Below are 18,665 nucleotides of genomic sequence, written 5' to 3' on the forward strand. Positions count from 1 at the left end.
CTTATTCTATGGAAAGCGCCCTCGCGGGTTTTCACTTTCTTTCCGTCCATTTAACCAGAAGCGCCCTTTCGGGTTTTCACCTCTAGTTTTTTTTTTTTTTAATGGCCATTCCCTGCAAATCTCATAATAAAGTACGTGAGGTTATCAATTTTCGAATTCAAATCTTATGGCAAAAATTTAACTAATTAATAGCACATTAAACAAAGATAAAGGATAGTATTAAAAGGTGAGTAAACAGGAAAACAAAAGCAGAAGGAATAAAGTATGACTTTATTATGGCTTCAAGAGAAACATGGATAGACTTTGAAAGGGAAGGTACAAGGATAGATTTCACATAATCCTTATAGTTGGTTTTGAAGTCTTTTAACTGCCATTATTTCAAGTTCTCTGAAGCCTCCTGTCGTAACGGTCTCCATCCTTGGTTTCATACCCCCTTCCTTATTTCTCCGTTTTGGTTCTTGGGATGCCCTTTCGGGTTTTCACCCCAAGTTTTTTTTTTTTTTTTTTGGACGCCCTTTCGGGTTTTCATCCTTCACTCGTTTATGCATAATACCTCTTGACAGTGTCGGCATTCACAGGTCTCTGAAACTCTTCGCCATCCATTTGGGTCAAGATCAAGGCTCCTCCGAAAAATGCCCTTTTAACCACATAGGGTCCCTCGTATGTTGGTGACCATTTGCCCCGTGGATCGTTTTGGTTCGTGACACTTTCTTGAGAACTAAGTCCCGGGTTGGAATTCGCGTGGGCGACGCTTTTATCAAATGCCTAGCCATTCTCCTCTGATATAATTGCCCATGACATGCCGCTGCTAACCTTTTCTCATCAAGCAAGTTTAACTGATCCAACCTTGACTGAATCCATTCTGACTCATCAATTCCTGACTCCTTCAGGATTCTTAGGGAAGGGATTTCAACTTCAATGGGCAATACTGCCTCCATACCATAGACCAGCGAGTATGGAGTTGCCCCGGTTGAAGTCCTCACGGAAGTCCGGTATGCGTGAAGAGCGTAAGGGAGCATATCATGCCAATCCCTATATGTGACCGTCATTTTCCGGATTATCCTCTTTAAATTTTTATTTGCGGCTTCCTTTGCTCCATTCATCACAGGGGCGATGCGGGGAGGAGTTGAGATGCGGATTTTGTATTGATCACACAATTCACGAATCTTGGACCATTCAAGTTCTTGGCATTATCGGTGACAATTTCATTGAGGAGACCATGCGGCGGATGATGTTGCTTTTGAAGAATTTAAGGAGCGTGTTCTGCGTGATGTGAGCATCTGGCGTTGCTTGACCCATTTGGAGAAATAGTCGATGGCCACTAGGATGAATCTGTGCCCATTGGATGCCTTAGGATTGATAGGACCGATCACATCGATGCCCCACATTGCGAAGGCCATGGTGAGGCGAGGTTGAGCAGTTTATGAGGTGGGGCGTTTATCGGATCGGCATAGATCGACACTTATGGCACTTAGGAAATACTCGATGCTATCCCTCTCCATTGTGGTCCAAAAATACCCACGTCGCATGATTTGCTTAGCCATCATGTGTCCATTGGCATGGGTCGCACAATTTCCCTCATGTGTCTCAAGAGGATTCTCTTTGCTTCTTTTGCATCTACACATCTCGGTAATTCGCCGTTGGAGCTCCTCTTGTATAGGGTTTCTCCTTTGGGAAGTATCCCAATGCTAATCTCGAATCATCTTCTTTTCATTTTTGGTTGCCCACGAGAATTCTGCAGTTCTCTGATGAGCCGGGATGTCATGATACCAAGGCTTTCCATCGGGTTCTTCTTCAATCGTGAAGCGATGGCTGGTTCATCCCTTGCTTTAACCCTCAATGCTTGAGTTATGCGCCCTTCTTCCATTTGGGCCATAACGGCTAGAGTAGCTAAAGCATCGACAAATTGATTCTTGTCCTGCTAAGATGAGTGAAAGAGATTTCTTGAATTCCTTGATCGACTCGATGAAAGTACTTACGATATGGGATCAACTTGGGATCCTTGGTTTGCCATTCTCCCTTGACTTGATAAATTATCGGGCCAGGAGTCTCCGTACACCTCCAACTTTACGATTTTCATTTGGATAGCGACTTGTAGACCCATCACACAAGCTTCATACTCTGCGACATTGTTGAGTGCAGTCAAACCTCAACAGCGGCTATCGGAAGTGTTTTCCATCAGGGATACGATCTGACTCGATTCCGTTTAGGATAAATTGTTGCTCCATCAAAATACATTTCCCATACATCGGCGGGCCTCTCCTCTTCGCGATCTACTTCATTAATATGCTCATCGGGGAACTCAAAATCGAGCTTCATAATCTGGATAGGATTTTACGCTAGGAGAGTCGACAATTCTGGCGCCTTTCACCGCTTTCCTGGTCATGTAGACTATGTCGTACTGGGAGAGTATAACCTGCCACTTGGCTATCCTTCATGGCACAAATGGGCTCTCGAATACATATCTAATAGGATCCATCCTGGAGATGAGCCATGTCTTGTGATTCAACAGGTAGTGCTTGAGGCGATTTCTTTGTCGAGCTAGCAGCGGACAAGTCTTTTCTAAGGAAGAATACCTTGACTCACAATCGTTGAATTTCTTGCTTAGGTAATAAATGGCCCTCTCTCTTGGCGGTATCATCATGTTGTCCCAAAACACATCCCATTGAATTCTATTTGGTGCCATGTATGAGTATCAAAGGCTGCACACCCACAGTGGAACCAATCTTGGTGGATTTGTGAATCTTTGCTTGATTTTCTCAAAGCCTCTTGACAAACTGAATCCCATTGAGTAGAGTTGTTTTTAGAATGTCTGAAAATAGGCTCAGCTTTGGCAGTAAGATTAGAAATAAACCTCGAAATGTGGTTCAGCTTTCCTAAAAAACTGCGCACCTCCCTTTCTGTTTTTGGGGATGGCATTTTTTGAATAGCTCGAACCTTGTCTGGATCTACTTCTATCCCTTTCTCGCTTACTATGAATCCCAACAACTTTCCCGAGTTAGCTCCGAATATGCATTTAGCGAGGTTGACTTCAAGTGGTATTTCTGAGCCTTTGAATACCCTCCTCATCACTGAGCGTGGCTCTCTTCTCCTGGATTTAATGATCATATCATCCACGTACACCTCCACTTCTTTATGCATCATGTCATGGAATAATGTGACCATTCTTGTATTGGTAAGTAGCCCCTGCATTTTTCAACCCGAAGGGCATGACCCGATAGCAGAATACTCCCCATTGAGTGATGAAAGCAGTTTTATCCTTGTCTTCTTCGTCCATTGGGATCTAATTGTACCCTGATGCCCCATCAATACACGAACACCTGCCCAATCCTGCAGCATTGTCAACTAACACATCAATGTGGGGAGAGGAAATCGTCTTTCAAGCTAGCTTTATTAAGGTCCACTGTAGTCAACGCACACTCGACTCTCCGTCCTTCTTCATTCACAAAGCAGCGTTAGCCACCCATTGGGGATATTTGACCACTTCCAAGAATCCGGCGTCATCTTGTTTCTTGACTTCATCCGAACCTTGAAGCGGTGTGTGGGATTCATTCTCCTTAGTTTACGCTTCACGGAATTGTTCACGGGATTAAGGGAATTTTGTGCGTTACTATCGAGGTCCAAACCCACCATATCATCATAGCTCGAGGAAAACACGTCGAGGAATTCCTTAGCGGACAGATCATATCTCCCAATTCCTCACTCTCCACTACCTTAAGTTCCCTTTTTACTTCCTCGTGCCTAAGTTTATTGTGCGCGTTTCATTTTCACAAGGCATGAGGAGGGTTCATCTTTTCATCGTCTTCTTACGTGAGGTCTTCCTCAGAATCACTTGAAGTAATGGCGATTATGGGGATTTCAAAATTAACGGAGGATTTACGAGTCTATTGGATTATTAGGTGTTAATTGATGAATGGTCTGAATGAATAAAGAATAGAACATGTTATAAGGATGGAATTTAAAAGGAAAGAAAGAGAGTGTTGGATTTAAAAATGCGCTATCAATTCATTAATAATATTAATGCCATAAGAAAAGGTCCATTCTGATTACACTTGTCACCATGGACAAAGTGATCAAGTGTAGATAACCGAGGTACTTTACTCGAGATTGAGTGCGAGGATATCCTCCGTTGTCGGTTGTTCGGCTCTGCCCCTCAACCCTTTGGCGAGACTAGGGCCTCATACAAGGAGTCGGTTGGATGACATCGATGGATGGATCATCGGGTGATTCTTACGTATTTTTAGGATGTTGAATGGCCGGTTTGGTGAAGATCTCCGTGATCCTCGGGACTATTTTCATCTTTCCCATCTTACGGTCAAACCTCACGATCCAGTATTTTCCTCATCGAATCGCCCATCCACGAGGCATCCTCCTCATATCCCAAACCACTCGGCCCACCTTACGAATAGCGGTATGGGTTCCACGATCCCTTGTAATGTGGCGCCTAGGCCTTTACCCTCTTCATACCCATTCTTTGTGACACTTTGGCTACCATAGCCATAGCCCCTCCTTCCGGTATCTTGCGGTTCAAGGGCACGGAAAGAACTCTCCAACGATTCCTCGGCGCTTCCACATAGGGAAGTGATTGCGGCTTAGTGACGGTATGGCCTCTTCGCCCCTCACGGTGATGATTTTGCCGTCCTTAATGTATTTGATCTTACGGTGCAAAGTCGAAGGAGCGACGTTCGCGAGAATGGATCCACGGCCTTCCCAACGGCATAGTGTAAGCGGCTCAATGTTCATGACACAGGCGTGACGTTGAAAGTACATGCACCGACTTGGATTGGCAAGTCAATGTCTCCCAGCACCTCTCTCCTGGTACCGTCAAAGGCTCTTACCATCATAGCACTCTTACGTATATATGATTGGTCAATCGGCAGCCTGGCTAAGGTTGAGTTAGGCAGTACATTCCGTTATCGATGAGAACTTTGGCCACTATACAACCCTTGCATTTCACAGTTACATGCAGAGCTTTATTGTGCCCTAAGCCTGCGGGGTCTACCTCCTCTTCAGAAAAGGCTACAAAGCTGGATGCCTGGATTTGTTCTACTATCTTCTCAAATTGCCCCGGAGTAATGTCGGGGTTCACAAAACTTGATCCGAGATTCTTTGTAAGGCTTGTCGGTGCACTTAGAGCTCGGGATCGGTGATATGATGAAATCCGGGTGTTTTCTCATTGCTCCACCACATCATACTCGCTCTGTTTCATTATTTGGAGTAGCGATTCTTCATCTTCCTTGTGCTCAATAGGCTCTGCTTCCCTGCTTTCTCAACCTCCTCTTAGTGTTTACGGATGACTCTCCCATTTTACTTTCCCTTTTCTCTTCTCTCTTTCTTCGTTCAGTAACACCTCCCACTTGAGTTATAAACTTGACTTCTTGCTCAGTGGAGAGGATTTTGTTGCAATAACGGGCGAGAAGTTTGGGAGTAATGTTGCTAGCGAGTCTAGCATAAGTCATTACGAAGTGCTCGTGAGGAGCGAAACATGGTTTTGGTGGTGCGGAGGTGAGGCAAGACTAGGAGGCGGATGTCTTGCTAGCGCTCCACGAGTGAAAACTTGGAAGTTATAGTTCCAAGGGGCAGGCGTGAGTATTGGTGATGGGAGGCGAGGTGGAGTTCGGATAAGCTATTCTGGCGGTGAGGCTACAGGGGTGAGAAGGTGATTACAGGTTTGGAGGTAGAAGCGTTTTGGCTGTATCGGTGGTGTTCACTCCTTTTCCGTCTTGACCTTATGCGGCATCTCAGAACCTTGAGAGACAATAAGTTCTGGACTTCTTGCACAGACCCCTCACAATCTCGCAGCTCATGGTCAGCTGCCTCTCCATGGTAAGGACACCTCGTACTCTCTTCGAATCCCGCTACCTGAGGGCAAAGGTAGCCTTCCCTCGTTGCTACAGTAAAAATCTCCTCGAAGTATGGAACCAGCTTATCCACTTCTGGTGTTGATCCTTCTCCCTTAGACTCTATCATATTTACACCACTGCCCGCATTGTGGTTAGGCAGTGGGTTTGAGGTAACATTGGGGAGGGAACCATTTCCCTCGATCTTCAACCACCCGTTTCGGATTAAAGCGTGCACTCTTCCTCTGAGTGCCCCGCAGTTGTCGGTTGAGTGCCCTTGTGCTCCTCCATGATACTCACAGCAGGCGGTGGCATCATACCACAGGATATGGCGGTGGATTGGGTCTAAGAGGCTGGTACAATTTGGTTTATCTGACAAGGTATCGGTATATTTCAGCGAGAGGAGGGGAAGAGGTGGATCGGGGTTCCTTGGAGGTCTCGGGTTGTTTTGTGGTGGTCTTGGTTGAATTTGGAGGAGGAGGTGGTCTTGGTTGGAAATTTGTAGGTGGGGCGTATTGTGGGCGTGGTTGTGGATAATTAGGGAAAGAAGGTGGAATGTTTGCGATGGTTTGGCCATGAGAGGGAGGATATGGCCGGTAGTTATTTTGGGGAAGTTGGGGGTAATTATTCTGACGGGTGATAGAGTGTACTTCACCCTACTTCTTCTTGCCAAAGTGTGATCTTCTTTCTGAGGTTCTCGGCCAACTCCTGTAGTCTTCCTATTCTCAAATTAGCTTCAATTCTCTCACGGCTTGGATGATATACGAGAAGGCTGTTGGAGGTATTTCCAATCATCGAGGTTGAAGTAGGAGCCTTCAATGTTTCGATGAATAGGGAGCGAGTTCATTGTCGATCCAGGAGGATATACTGCTGACCTTCTCCCTCCATCGTTGGGCATCTTGCTTGAAACCTTCGGTCTTTCTGTACTAGGTTACGGAGGTCCCTCCTTGTGGGTGCCGCATCACAATTGAATTTATCTTGCTTTAGAAAGGTATCGGCTAAATCCTTCGGGAGTGCGACTTGCTCTGTCCAGTGTATACACCATCTCGGAGTTGCTCGGAGGCTCTCGTGAAAGAAGTGAATGAGAAGTCTATCGTCTTCTGTTAAAGCGGACATTTTGGCAATGTAGGTTGCCAAGTGGATCTGAGGATCTGAGTTTCCGGTGTACTTGTCGAAATCCGGAACCTTGAATTTGGGTGGTACCACCACATCTGGCACCAATCTCAGTGACGACACATCAACTGAACCATACATGTTCAGCCCCTCTATTGCCCTCAGTCTTTCTTCTAAAGCCGATAGTTTCTCGTTTTCTCTCGCCCTATGTTCTCCTTCCACCGTATGATGCGCTCCTCAGCGGGAGGCGAGGGTGGAAGTAAAGCTGGAGGATCGGGATTGAAGGGTGAGGCTCGGCATTTGAGATAGCCGGGTAATAGGAAAAAGGTAGGTCATTATTTATGGTCACGGATTAGATGTGACGGTCGGTCAGGATTGATGGTGGAAAGTGAAGGAGGTTGAGCGTAGTGAGAATCAACCGTTGTAGGAGGTGGGGAGGTAATGGTAGGTTAGGGTGCAGTGGGCCTATTTTGGGACATCTCCTCATCATCTTCATAAGTTACGAGCACAGTCTTTTAGTTCGGACACTTGCCCTGTAGGTTCTGTACTTGTTCTGGTCTTCCATTAGTTTTCTTGTTCGAGATCTTGTTAAGTACACTCATTTGAGGTTGAGCAGTGTGCTTGAGTCGGACTTGCGTTGTTAGAAGCAATATTGATTTCTGTAAGGAGTAAAAAAGAAAATTTTAAATAAACTTGAATTTTGCAAAGAAACTAAAAGTCTGATGCGGGCGAAGGATCTGATGGCATTTGAGAGCGAGTTGAAATCTGTAAAAGGATAATCGCCTCGGCTTTATCATGGTATCGTTCGATAGTCATTTGTGAATGGCGGGATTGAATGCGCATTTATGATACTGTTCATATGGCGCATTTCAATTTTCACATAACCCTAGCGAGGAAGTTCCTACGAGTCATACTATTCATTCACAAATTTTGCTAAACAATGGTCCAAAAATCACTTCATTAACTGAGTAATTTGTACATCGTATCTTTTACATTGGCCTAAGCTCTGGAAGGTTCTTTATAATAAGATGACATTTTCTGAGATACTCATATAACCTTTTTTCTTGCTTGGCGGGGTCAAATGCTTTGAGCGTACTCGGATTCGGAGTAATAGTTCTCGTTTTCCACTGTGCTATTGTTCTCTCCAGTGGTCAACATTCTCTTTGAGTCCTTGATAGAGAGCGACATTTTCTTTCTCTTTCCTTTCTTTAGCACACTCTTTCAAGATATCGTTGATGAGTAGTGCTTGTTCTTTCAATTCGAGCTTCTTCTTCTTACTTTCTTGCTTATATTCTTCGGCGAGTACCTCTTGGTATTTCATCTTTTCTGAAACTTGCTATTACGTACTTTCGCTTCTTTGACCTCAGCTTGGAGAGAGTCTCTCTCCCTTTCCCCCTGTACCTCTGGCTCCTTGAGCCCCATCCTTTCGGCCCGTACCTCTTCCTTAAGTCTTCTTACTGTCCTTTTAAGTTTCTGCTGTTGGTCCTTCAGCTGTTTTATTTGTTCCTGCAGTTGTGAGTTCTCAGTATTAGCCTCTCGTAGTGAGTCATCCGGATAGCCATTCGTTTCTTCTAATAGGACATCTCGGAGGCGGGTTCTTGTCTTGAATTTCACGATTGAATGTTCTCGGTCCTGTCGGCTCTCCATTTAAGATAATCGCCCGAGGTGCTTGGGCCCTTGGCGATTTCTCCATCAGTGGCGTTTTCCCAAGATTTGCGAGCCTTTTTCAACCCTTCTTCTCCTTTGAGCTCGTGGTAGAAGCGACCTTGGTGGTATTCTTCAATGTTGATCACGGTTGTGTTGAGCCGAGCGCCTCATTACCAATGCGGAGTGTAACTTGTGTATCCGGTTACTCCGTCGAGAAACCGTGAATACCCCTGTCTGCCGATCAAAATGGGTTGGCTTGACGTCCACAGCTTCCTCCAACAGTAATCATGGCTATTGAAACTCAAAATCCGTTCCCACCACTGTTTTTCATTCTTCGGGCTGATCACTAACGGATCATCTTCTCAATGGGAGGCTGGTCAAGGTACCAAGTCAATCCTTTTGTCTCCACAGGACACATGTGGTGATAGTCGGAGGTATAACGATTGAGAACAACACTTAAGGATCCTACGCCTGTTATGCGGTAGGTAAGGGTTAATAAAGTCTCCGCAAGGATTGCAGGTATTGGATTAATCTGCTGCCTTTCCACCGTCCAGAACACTTCCACCGCGTTGCAAGTTATGATTCCCAATGGTCAGAGCAGAATCGGGCCGTAGATTCCCAAGCGAGAGCTCACGAGCCGGTCCCACTTTGTTTCTCTTGGAGGCATTGATCTAAACATTTCTGGAGATATGTCCAATACCAACCATGTGTTTTTCCCTTGGCAGTTTCTTTGGACTTTACTTCCTGCAGGGAGAACCCAACATATGAGCCAACCGTTTCGGGTTTGCCTATGCTCGAGGTGTAAGTAGATCAGGTTACGCAATGAGTATGGGATCCCGGCAATGCACGATATTCTTCCATAGTGGGGACCGTATCAATGTCATTGAAAGAGAATACCCCATATTTAGAATTCCAAACCGACAACATGGCTTTTAATGCCGGGATTTGGACCTTGACTTGCATTAAGGTTGCAATCTTCCCGTACTTCTCTTCAAAACGTACCTTGGCCTGATCGGGAAGCAACCTCCATCCGTTAGACGGACCCTCTAGGCTGTTCATTCGACCTCTATTTTATTCGGATCTAGCGAAGGTAGCGAGCTAGCGGGTGCCTCGGAAGCATCATTTTGCGAGTGCTAGGACTATGAGTGATTTGGACCAAAGTTTAGCATTTTCAACCTTTTACGCGTGACTCGAGGATGCCATGATAAAAATGATGCCTATCCTTTACGGACTCTTGGTTTGGTAATGCTGTGAGAAAATTCGTTAGTAAGACAAATTAGGGTAATTTTGAATCATCTTTGTTGTGAGTGACACGTACACATTTATCAAAGTAGGAAAATGTATAGGTGTTCTAGTAGGATTCAAGATTACCCTCAAAAGAAATGAACAAAAGGAAATTAAAGCAGAATAGGGTAAGAGAAAGTATGCCCCTTTTGTCCTATAGTAGGGAGACTCCTAACACCGGGTGAGTGCTACCTACCTGGATAGTTCTATCTTATGAGGTAGTTTACTACGGCCTTCAACTATTGTGATAGTTTAGCTCAGGAACTAATTTTCTAAAAGCCACAGGTTCCCAAATTGCCCCTCATCAGCAGTGAGCCCCATTCTACCCCCATGATGTTATCGGGAAAATTCCACGAGTATCACAGTGGATAGAGCGAGTTTCAATTTGAGCAGAAGCCTTCACGGATACTAACGGGGTAAAACCCACGGGTACCGCTACATGACTCCCTCCTACTTTTCCTAAAAGGGTAAGAAAGCCCGGGTTAGGACCATAGTGTGTGAGGACATTGTGTGAGTGTTCGGTGTGTGAAGGGACACCTTTACCTCTTCCCAATTTAGGGGGATTTTATTTTTCCATTTTTTTCCATTTTTCCTTTTTGAAATGAAGAGCACTGTAAGAGATAGAACAGGCAAAACAAAATAGTTAGCAGTAATAATAATTAACATATAAGACATCGCCGAGTGAACCCATCTAACTATAATTTGATCAGACAAGATTAAATCTACTTTTGGACCACTAGACCGGGTATAATCCCCAGTGGAGTCGCCAAGCTGTCGCAATAGATTTTGCGGTCGCCTGGACGATCACTCACCGAAGTGGGAAAAAGTGAGGAGTCGCCACCTTAGTTTTGAGGGAAACTAAAGAAAACCATTTGAGAAGTTAAATTAAAAATGAAACCACTTCAAAACAGAGATTCTAAGTTCGGGGTCCGTAAACGGGTGGGGAAGGTGTTAGGCACCCCACCTCGTCCCTTAATAAGGGTAAGTAGATTTAATTCTGCGTCCTTTATAAATTAGTTAGGAGGGCTTAGGCGGCAATGTTAATCCTTTTGGTAGAAGGAATATTTGATTTTTCACTAAATTTGGATCACCCAGATACATAAGTAAATGAGACAACCTTAGAGAACGGGTGTGAGACTCGGAAAAGAACTCTCCTCCGATCTCTTTTAATGTGTTTATTAAAATTGTGAGGAGACCGGATAAGAACCCTCCTCCGATCTCTTTTAGAGTTATTTTTTAATGTTTTGACTTGAGACCGTATAAGAACTCGCCTCCGATACCTTTTTATTGTTTATTAAAATTTTGAAGGGAGACAGGATAAGAACCCTACTCAGATCTCTTTTAGAGTTATTTATTTATGTTTTGAGTTGAGACCGGATAAGAACTCTCCTCAGATCCCTATTTAATGTTTATTAAAATTTTGAAGGAGACCGGATAAGCACCCTCCTCCGATCTCCTTTAAGAGTTGATTTAAAACTTTTAGGCAAGGATAGGATAAGGACTCTTCCGACCTCTTCTATTTTGACGGGACTCGGACAAAGACTTTTCCGACCTTTAAAAATTTAACCACAGATACGGGTCCAAAGACCCTAAAACTAAGAATTACGGCATTCAAAAATCTTTGGGGATAAGGTTCTGGATACCACTGTGGCTGAGCAGAACACTAGACTTGATTCAACGACCTTTTCATGTAGTCATTTTACCAATATCTACTAACATCCAATCTATTCTGTTATGTTTACTTTGGTTCTATTTAGCTTTATGACATCTTGCGAATTGCATTTACGTCGACCTAATAGTTTGGCTATCTTCCTGACGTGTTATTCATGTTCTCTCTTATAAAAGAGACCCCTAAGTTGCAGTTACCTACGTTTACTCAACCACTTACATACTACTAGGAGTTAGAAAACTTACTTTCAAAAGGATGAAGATTAATAAAAATGAACTGATCACTAAATAGATGATTTGAGAGTGTCATTCTTTGGGGATCGTTTGTGCAAAAGTAGAAAGTCACAGATGTGAGAAGAACAAAGAAAATGCAGAAAGTAAATGTAGACACTCGATAAAACAGTGATATGAGCTCTTACAGTAACATTCTTTGGGGATCGTTTGTGCAAAAGTAGAAAGTCACAGATGTGAGAAGAACAAAGAAAATGCGAAAGTAAATGTAAGCATTTAATAAAGCAGTAGTATGAGCTCTTACAGTGAGGAGCCAAAGCTACTAAAATAACTATGGGGTGCCAAATAGTGATAAGGCAAGGATTGATTGGCCTGAGGGGTGGTGTTCCTCGTGAACTGGAGGGTGATTAGCTAAAATGCGATCAGATCAAGATGAAAAGAACCGAATGGAATGAAGTTGAGCTTGGGCGAGAAATGATAAAGCGAGAAAGTGAGAGTGTGACGGATAATGAACAAGCTGGAAATGTAGAGTTCAAGATTCAGAATCTTTTCAAGAAAAACACTTGAAAACTTGTTTCAAAAGTCTTTTTGATTGACACTTCTAAGTAGCGAGTAGTAAACTAAATGAAATTTGAGTTCCTCTGCTATAATATGACCTCTTGTCTATTTTTCTTGCCGTCCCTTGAGCAGTTTTTATGCGGTATTTATAGGAATCGGGTGCTCTTCGTGAAGGGTCGGGATTTATTTGAGGGAGATGGAGGGTCGAGATTAGAAGGACATGATCGGAGGTTCGGAATTAAAGAGAATCAAAATGAATGGTTGAGATCACTCTTCATAATATTTGTCCTTTTCTTCTTTCCATCAGCGGTCCCAAATTTCCTTGTCGGAACGATCAGGGGCTAAGAGCGAAAAGCATTTGTATTGTCGTCTTCTCTCTTGATCTAAGGGTTCGGGTTTGTCCTTACAAGTGGGATCAACGGTGGAGATTGGGATGTCTGCAGGTGTCATGACATACCACGGCACTGTCGACATTGCGGGCGATTCTTAGGCGTGCGGTGGAGATCTCTGCGCAGCGCCTTAACTACCTCGGCTCACGATTCGGCGGCGGTTATTGGAATTTGTCTTATTCTTTTTGCCTACCGATCCCTCCTCTTTACGATCTCTTTCACATGTTCTTTCCGACCTTTCATGCTGGTCTCCCACCTTAGATCTATTATTAGATCTTTTCCCTTCTTGGTCAGTCTGGTCAAAGTATTAATTGTCCCTCGATTCGGCGTTCTCCGTTTACGCTCGACAATAAATGCTCATTTTCCCTATATATACTCCTGTCGAGAGACATTTCTTTCATCTGATTTTCCTCTCTTCCTTTCTTACTTTCCTGTTCTGTTTTGCTCGGTGGAAGTTACGGCTATAAGCGTGACTTTGATCTTTTCCGATGAACTTCTTTACTCACCGTGAAAATTCACGATCCGGTGATCGAATGACCTTAGCGGCGATGGTGAGAGGACTGGATTTGACCGATCTTTTTGGGGGACCGTCGTTGTAGCGATCTGGAGTCGCTCAAGTGAGTTCATTCGGTTTCTCATCACATTGAGTGTTAAAGCGGTTTTCCTCCACATTGGGTGTTCCGGCGGTCGGTTTAGTGTGTAACATCGGTGGCGATGTCTCTCATCTTCATGGGAGTCATAGTCACCCCATCCGATTGCACATCTATCCGATGCCAGCAGTAGGTCTCTGGTCAAACACATCTTTTGATTGACCACAAGACTAGGCTTTGACATAGGCCTTTTAGATAGGATGTTCCACCGGTCTCTAGAGATCGCCCAAATGATGTAATCCTAAAATGTAATCAGATCTCTAGAGATCGCCCAAATGATGTAGTTAGACCTTTATTGTAGTCAGATCCTAGAGATCGCCCAAATGATGTATTTTATTTTCAATGCAATCCGATCTCTAGAGATCACGAAATGATGTGATCCAATGTTAGTGTAATCCGATCCTAGAGATCGCCCAAATGATGTAATCCGATCTTTTGAAAATAAAGACTTTATTTTATCGGTTATCATCTTATTGACTATTTTTCCGATCTCTAATGTGGTTATCCGATCTGGTTCTTTACGAATGATACTTAAGCGATCCTTTATTCAAAATATTTAACTTATTATGCCGATCTCCAATTAACCCATCCACGAACATTCGGATATTTGAGAGAAGTGTCGAGCAGTGTCGAGTTCCACCAATCGATCTGTTGCCTAGAACCTCATGAGCATTAAATGCTCGGACTAGTATAAATAGGGGTGGGAGGGTTAGCGGTTGTTCTCTCATTCCATTTTCAATCCCTGCTCGCAACTTGAAGTTCTCTCGTTTTCTCAAGTTCTTAGCGCCGATCGGACTCGGTAAGGGCTTTGATCCTCTTTTAATTTAAATTCTTTGTTTCTTTTGAAAATGAAGCGGTGCAGAAGGTCGAGCGGCGAGCCCTCCCGATTCGATTCTCGTGGTCATCGTCGATGAAGAAGAAGCGATCGGGCCAGCGTTCAACAAGAACCTCCCGGGGCCTCGCTCCAACTCGGCGGGTCATACCATCGAGGCTCGCACCTTCTTGAGGAGAGAGACTCTCCCTATAGGCGAGCTACCGTCGGTTCTTGAGAATCCGATGCGCAATCGTTCGACCAAGAATATAATATTCGGCACGATTCGTACTAGCTAATCAAGTGCCACGGCGATCTTCGTGTCGATCACTCCTTTGAAGAGAATGACATGGTTATGGTGTCACGAGCAGTTAAAGGCGGTGCGAGGTTCCCTCTGAGCGATTTCTACAAGGAGGTCTTAAAACTTCACCGAGCATGCATTGTTCAAATTCACCCCAACTCGTGGCGGATCTTGGTAGCCTTAGAGGTCTATGCCGAGCTAAGGGAATCGGACCTACGGCTAAGGTGTTCGCCGAGCTGCCTGGACTAACTTCGCCAAAGGATGGCGAACACTGGTTCTTTCGGTGAAGCCTCATTGCGAGCTCTTTTCCGATTTGCCCTCATCCCTTAAGAATTGGAAGAAGCTGTTTCTTCATTACGAGGAGCAAAGATCCGAGCTGCTTTGAGGACTTCCCTCGTAGCTGGTGGTACCAGGGGCCCTTGCTTCCGAGGCACATTACCCTGAGTCAGGAGGAAAGTTTAATAGTGATGGATCTGAAGAGTCAGGCCGCCACTCAAAAGTATTCTTGTTTGGATGCGGTGACTGCCGAGCTGCACCATTGGACTATTCAATTGCTCACTGGCCAAGACCGCGAACTTCCGCTCTCTGACCTCGGCATTGGTATTTTCTATATCTCGGTTCTCACGACCTTAGCGATCTCACTAACCTTTTCTTTGTGCAGGTATGGCGGGTGGTGAGGGTTCTAGGAAGCGGAAGAAGGAAGAGAGATCTCGGAAGATAAAGGAGATGAAGCGTTGAACGACTTCAAACACCGGTCATGAGCACAGGGAGATACAAAGAGACCCGCCTCAACCTTGGGTCCGCGACCTCGAGAAGCTGTCCGATCTCCTCCTAGAGCGGAAGAGCGACCTCGACTCTTTCAGTTGTCCCAAGCACGGAAAGGGGGCCTTCTCAATCTTCTGGGAGGACCTCCTCTCGTGGCGCCCAGAAGTTAATGGAGTCTTTGAAGAATAACCGGACTGTACGGGAGAACCCCGGTTTTGCCCAAGTCTTGGGGTCTTCCATCTTTCTTCGGGAGGATCGGGACAGGCTATCCTCGAGCAGCCTTGATGACATCTTGACTCACTCCATGAGTTTGAATGTGGAGTGCCTAGTGAATCAGACCATGGTTTGGGAAAAGGTCGGCGTGCAGGTAAGGAGATCGGGAAGAAAAATCAGGAATTGGCTTCCCTCCGATCCCAACTCTCATCCGCTCGGGATTATATATCTCAAGTCGAGGGACGGGCAAAGTTCCATGAAGACAGGCTGGCCGAACAGAATCATATTTTGGCTGAGAGGGACCGTGCTCTTGGGGAAGTCCAGGCGCTTCACGCCAACGAAGCTGCTCAGGTCGCCCAACTCATCGAGGAGCTTAAGGAAAAAGACGAGGAGCTTAAGGCGAAGGATGAGGAGCTTAAAGAGAAGGATGAAGAGATGGTGGCGAGGATGGCGGAGCCTATGTGAATGCTCACAAGGACCTCTTGGCCGAACTCCAGAAGCGCTACCCTGAAGAGGACTTCTCCTGGATGGCCGACCTGGCTCCTGAGGGCGACGATGAGGACAGTGAAGCCGAGGGTGAGAGAGAGAGTGAGCAGAATGTAAATCAGGCTGGGGGTGATCCCCCAGCCGAATAACTTGTACAAATTATGAAATGAAATGGAATGCCTCTTTGTTCAATGAAGGGTTGTGATCGGAAAATTTTAAACCATTGTTTGTCTGAGTATTTGATTGTATGAGCACAGCAAGACAAAAATGCAATTATTAATCTAAGTATAAGAGATCGGAAAGCACAATAAGCATTAGATCGGTGGGAAGAAATCTGAGCAGGACTTGATTAAAATTGAAAATTTAACTTGAAGACTTAAGATCGGAACCCTCGTTAAACCGAACCAAAACCTTAGCTCTTAATCTTCCGAAAAGGAGATCGGCACTAAAACTGGTAAGAAAAGATCTAATGCTAGTTCACTTCATTTATCAACAGAGATCAGGGATATACCCAAGAGATCGGTAAATGATTTGAGAAATCGGCTGGGCTTTAACGAATGTTAGGACTTAGCATTCATTCAATTCCTTTTAAGGAGAGTTCGGAAATATGGTCATCTGGTAAAGAAAAATGAAGGGAAGTCGGAAATGTCATTGGCTGGCCCAGGGAGACCTAGTGCTGGGGATCGGTTTCAAAGTCTTGTTGATTTTGGGGATCGGCCAAAATATGGTGTCGACACCTACTGATAACTCATTATGATAGTAGTATGCCCTAGAGCATATCATTTAGTATGTATCTTGTACATGTTTTTATTAATAAAAGGCATTTCCACTTTTCCGTTTACATAATATATTTATGTGTAATAGAAAAAGGTCCATTGATATTTTGTTAGAAATTTTATTCTTAAGTTGTTAAGAATATGAGTGACAGTATCTCTAGCACAAAGTATCATAAATAGGTTCACAATCAAGGATACTTCATAATAAGGACATGACTTATCCAGAAAGATTGTATTCATATTTGTTCCAAAGTTATTTATATGAAATATAAATAAGATGGAATGGAAAGTCTCATGCCATATAACAAACATGATAGGCACTTATACATGATAAATAAGTCGAACCAATGACACTTATGACAAGCACATGGAGTTTACTCTTGTCAATGTATTGTCATAAATCATGTCAGTGCATTTAATCCTTAAACCTGAAATAGCACGGTTATCTTGTATATAGGTGGTTTGAGTTTGATACTACTTTCATACTTATACTGTGTATGGGTATATGGGCATGTGTTAGCTCCTATTAGTTATATATGGAGATAGGTGTTAATCAAGATGGAATCTGCTCCTCTAAGTAAATAGGGATAAAATCCTATGTTCATTTTAGTTGTTCTTGATGTTTTAAGTTCCTGGCAAGGACAGATAGATTTAATCAGAGAAGAGTTTCTGATGAGAAAATCTTTTTAATCAAGAACTGAAATTAAAAGAGAACATAATACTCATAGCAAATGGGGTTTGACATAAACCATGACTTTAGCTTGAGTTGGGATTTTGTAACAGAGAGATTCTAGTGCATGGTAACATATGATTATAGGTTCATTTAAGGTAAAACTTATTATTGATTGGGTGGCCGTGGCATCCTATGCTAGGTGTTAACCATGGTCTATGAGGTGCATAAAATGATTTAGAGAAATCCATTATGGTAAGAAAGAGTTCTGATGATATTAAGAGTTGATATCATATCTCATTGCCAATTTGTAATAAGCCTAGTAAGTCACACACATACACAAGTAATTACAAAATTAAATATGATTTAATTAATTAATTAAAGAGTTTAATTGATTAATTAAATAGGTTTGGTTTGCAATTAGATTGCAAAGTCCCTAGCATGGCTTGAAACCAAATCTAGATTATTGGATGTATAGTATAAGTTAAATTTATATTTAAAGTGTTTAAATATGAATTTAATTAATGAGAAATTAATTAATTTATATTTGATATAAATTGATAAGAAGAAGAGAAATAATTATTTTGGGTTGAGAACTCAAAATTAAAACACAGGGGCATTTTGGTCATTTCACAAGGTGACATGTGGCACCATGAGATGGTGACGCATGGCACTACACATAAGCTTGCCAAATGTCTTTTAATAATGTAAGATGATTAAAATTAAGATTAAATATAGGTTTGACACTTGGCACAATGTGATTAGGTAAATTAAACCTAGAATCAATTAGAGGGTGACATGTGGCAAGGGTTTAAGTGGTGACCTAGCTATATAAGTGTTATTATGAAAAGAAAACAATACAACCATCAGTTGATATTTTTGGTGCCGCCACCCAAGAAGCTCTCCCTTCTCTTCATCTTCTTCTCTCATGTATTCCAAGAGATTAGCAAGCAATCTCTTGAATTAAAAGTACTATAAATTGTTTCCAGTGTCCTGTTTACATCTTTAATCTCTTAAAATGCAAAACTTGATTTTCTAATTAATAGAAAAATCTTTAGAAGCTGTTCAAGGGCTACCATAGGTGAACTTGGTGTGGACAAGCTAGAGGGACAACATCTGGTGTCCTAAAGATGCATCCCAAAGGCACAAATACGCTGCAGTGCATCAAGAGGTTAGTGTATTTGTTCTTGATCTAATCTAGGGTTCTAAAATTAATCTAATTAATTTTAGAATCTTAAATGGCAAATACAGATCCAAAAACAT

The sequence above is a fragment of the Hevea brasiliensis genome, chromosome 4 (genome assembly GCF_030052815.1).
Source record: "Hevea brasiliensis isolate MT/VB/25A 57/8 chromosome 4, ASM3005281v1, whole genome shotgun sequence".
Classification (NCBI taxonomy): Eukaryota; Viridiplantae; Streptophyta; class Magnoliopsida; order Malpighiales; family Euphorbiaceae; genus Hevea; species Hevea brasiliensis.